This window comes from Olea europaea, unplaced genomic scaffold (assembly GCF_002742605.1).
Source record: "Olea europaea var. sylvestris unplaced genomic scaffold, O_europaea_v1 scaffold878, whole genome shotgun sequence".
NCBI classification, from domain to species: Eukaryota; Viridiplantae; Streptophyta; class Magnoliopsida; order Lamiales; family Oleaceae; genus Olea; species Olea europaea.
The window spans coordinates 103,510-107,962 of record NW_019267241.1 but is presented as its reverse complement, the minus strand read 5'-3'; positions in this window follow the sequence as shown (position 1 = coordinate 107,962).

Here is a 4,453-nt window from a genome sequence, read left to right as displayed (position 1 = left end):
CCAAAAAAATTATGTATAATATGAAGAAAAATTGAATTTTAAAACATTTTTCAAAAAATATATAATAAAAAACAAAAAAAAATAAACAAAAGAAAGTTACGAAAATTAAATAATGAATATATAAATGTTATTTAATTAAAATTAAAAAAAAGTAAGCTTTATCAGGAAGATAAAAGAATTAAAAAGAATTTTAAATCCAAAAAAAAATTTATATTATGACATGAACAAGACAAATATAAAAAGAAAAAAAATAAATGAGGAAAAACGAAAAAAAAATCTTCGATTTCTCTTCATCCCACGAAGAGTTTTTTTCCGTGGGGTCCAAGAGGATGGAGAAAACTCTCCATTTTCTCCATCTTGGATGGAGAGAATTTCTCGCTAAGTTAATGTCTCCATTCTGTACGAAGACTAACTTTTCGTGCCGACTCATAATATCTTACCATTTTGGTCTTTATAGTTTCTCATATAATCCAACCTTTCATTAACATTATAAATGAGTAATGAAGGAAACAAAATGATCTCTAACGCGAAAAACAAATCATAAATAAATGTCTCCATTCTGCACAGAGACTTACTTTCCGTGCTGGCTCATAATATCTGACCATTTTGGTCTTTATAGTTTCTCAGATAATCCAGCCTTTCATTAACATTATGAATGAGTAAACAATGAAACAAAATGATCTCTAACGCGAGAAACAAATCATAAGTAAAGAAAAATTTCACTAACAAGGAGCATAGATGAACCTCGTCCAATGTACTGTAAATTGAATATAAGTGAACTAGAAAGGACCAAAATTTTCAAAATCATTATAATTGTAAAAAAACTACATTGGTAACATCTCACCATTTTGGTTTTTAAAGTTACTCAGACAATCCTGCTTATCATTAACACTATGAATGAGTAAACAATGAAATAAAATGAACTCTAACGTGATAAACAAATCACAAGTAAATAAATTTTTCACTCACAAGGACCAAAAATGAACCTCATCTATTGTACAGCAACTCGAATTCGAGATTTCAATTTTTTGAATTTTTGGAAAGAAGAAGAAAGGAAGAGAGAAGACGAAGACGAAGAAGAAGAGTAATAGAAGAATGGTAGATTGAGTGAAAAAATGGAGAAATTTGACTACCCCATACTTCATTCCAATGGCCCAACATGATATTAAAAAAAAAAAAAAAGAAAGAGTAAAGGACGATACAAATTTGCGATAGGCGTCCTGTCAATGCTTTCGCTCTTTTTTATATGCAGGAAATATAGAGGGAGAGCTTTTGATTTCTATCCAACATTAGATTTTATAATAATTCCTTTACAAATAAAAATTATAAATTCAATTCTATTTTTCTTTAACCTTCTTCATCCCGACTTTATTTTTCAATATAAGAGTATCAATCATAACAACTATAGTAAAAAAAAATATTCATTCAATGACAATTATTTTAACTATCGCAATGTCAATTTTACATATTCATTCCCCGAAGTAATTGTATGTGATAGTTTTTTGGGAAGATTACATAATACCGTGTTTAAACATCACAATTTAAAACTCAGGGATGAAGTTTCATTATGCATAAATCAGGTATCAATTTAATAATTAAATATTAAATATATCTACCCACCGCCCAAACCTTAGGTATTAAATCATAGCTTCCTTCTCTCTCTATATGTCTCTCCCTTTTTCTCTTCTTTGTCATTGATCACCTTCGTCTTTGGTGTCGTACCTTCTCTCTTTGCTCTCTGGCCGTCAAGTCACCACCATTTACGTCAGCAATTTCACAATAGGATATCACTGGCGATTATCACATTTAGGTCAACAATTTCAGGTGTATGAGAACGACACCACCCCTCTCTATTCACACATTTTCTCGCTTTACTCACATACTTCCTGCAATGTCCAAGCCACCACTATCGACGTTGATAATAGTAGAACAGAGGAAGGAATGCGTCGTTCTGTACGGTAGGTTGCGGTTTTATGCGTGATGAATGCGATGATACTGTGGTGATGTATGCGGTGATAGTGTGGTGATGGTGACAATGTGGATCTAGGTAGAATGACAATGGTGGTGATATAGTGACGATGCTTGTGTTGGCACTTGGTAGTAATGATTTGGGTGGTGTTGGTGAGGTTGGGAGGTAGTGTATTGTTGGGTGTGTTAGGCGGTGGTTCTGACTGTAGCTGTGGTTGTTCTTAGTGATGGAGACGTTGTAGGTTGGATACTGTTGGTGTGTTTGGTGGTGGCGATCATGGCGGTTTCTAGTGACGGTGGAGGTGGTTGTTGGTGGCTGGAAAGCTGATGGAGTCAATCGTCGTGATTTTTGTTGGCAGTTGATTGGATATAGTGGTGGTGATTATTGTTGCTAGTGATGTCGTGGTGTTGGTGTTGCTGTGTTAGTATTGGTGGCAACGGTGACGGGGTGAAGGTGGTGGAAAGCGGCGGTGGTTGAGGGTGGTGGTGGTGCGATCGCCCGCCTATGTTGTATTGAAGTGTATTGGTACGGCGTTTATGTGTTTTGTTGGTTTTTGGAGTGGTGGTGGTGCCGCGTGGTAGAGGTGGCAGTTGGGTGCCTGCTTAACTTAGTGCGGTGGCGGTTGTTGAGGTATTTTAGTTAGGTTTGTCGATTTTTGGAATGGTGGTAAATGGTAATGGCAGTGGTTGTGATAGTGTTGTGGTGGGATAGGGTAGAGTTTGTGATCAAATGTTGTGGTGGATTGGGATCAGGCATTTGGTAAAAATGTAATTCGTGACCATCAAAGTTGAAATATGTGATTTATAACCTATAATTTTTTGGATTTGTAAACTGTAACCTTAAAATTCGATCATTTGTGACTTAAAAATGTAATATGTGACAATTAAATTTGAAAATATGTGATCCGTGACCTATAATTTTTTGAATTTGTAACTAATGACATAAAATGTGACTTATAAAATTTTCGATTTGTGATTTCGACATAATTTTGACCAATTAATTTGATAATACGTGATTAATAAATAAGTTGTGACCTATAATGATGTTCATGTGACCATTAATTGTATAAATGTGACCTCATTATATTTAATTAATTAACTAAAACCTGATTTTTAAATTGTGCATGGTTAGAACATTATTTGTAATTTTTACCTAATTTTTTTATCATCCTACTCGAACAAGATTCAAAAGAACCATATAGTTCATCTTTTTTGCAGTTTCAAAATAGTCACCTTGCCCACATCCAACTAGCATATGATCCTCATCTAGGATAAAAGTATATTTTGCCTGCAATATTTTAAAATGGCTGGACAGCTGGTGGCGTAACTTGTGTCATTGTTACATATATTACTACCTAGTATATAATTTTAATAAAATAGAATAGCTAAATAATGATATCCACTTAAAATATTACAATAAAATAACAATAAACATACATGTTGACATAATATAACGAAATGAAAGTGAAAATTGGTGGCTTGTCACTCTCAATTTCAATACATAAATATTCTTTAACATTACAAATTTGACACCTGAACCCTCAAATCAATACAATATTGTGAAAATCGTTCATATCATCTAATTATGAGACAAATTCTACAAGACTCGTAACTTATATACACCATCAAACCAGCACTTAGAGCTCTATCCATCTTCGAATGCAAATCTAAAACAGCTCAATTCAAGTTGCCCTGAAACATTCTATTATGCATCATTCGATTTTAATATTAAACTTGTTACAAGCAGTACAAGACGACCATGTTTCCAATCCACAACCTATTACTATTTCCATAAGAATTATTATTTAATAAGCTGAAAAATATCCACGCCAAAAGAAAATTGACAATATAAGATCTATAGAAGATATGCATCCCAATAAATGTAATAGAATGTGTAATCCCCGTACATGATCAGTGGCCTACAGCCCCAATTAGATAATAATGTTTTGTATTACTGAATTTATGCATACATGTTAGCTGCCTGATACCTACCTGTGTTAGTAAGATAATGGAAAAATTGATCAATTCGCATTTAGTTCAAATCACAGTCGACTAGTTATTATGTAGGTTAAACTGGCAAAAGGTTTTCAGAGTTTTAAGATTGGTCCCCAGAGTTTCAACATTCAGCAATGTGGTCCCTGTACTTCCTGATTATTGAAAATCGATCCACTAACGTTCTGTTTGGTACAAAATGGTCCCTAAACTTTCTAAGTAGTCAAATCAGACTATAAACATAAATAATTACTTTCAAGCAGAGATATAAATGCGGGACGGACTATCGAAGACTTATTATTCCTGAGCTGCAAATGGTCAAGAATGGCTCGACATTAACATTACATAAGCCAACTTAAATAGTCAAGTCCTCACAAGCTCTAGTAGCAAAAGTTTAATTGTTTTTGGAATTTATGTAGATAATCGATTGGAATCGTTTTTGGATGCCTAGGCATCCACCATAAGACTTTCCTTGTCGAAAGATTACCTTCCC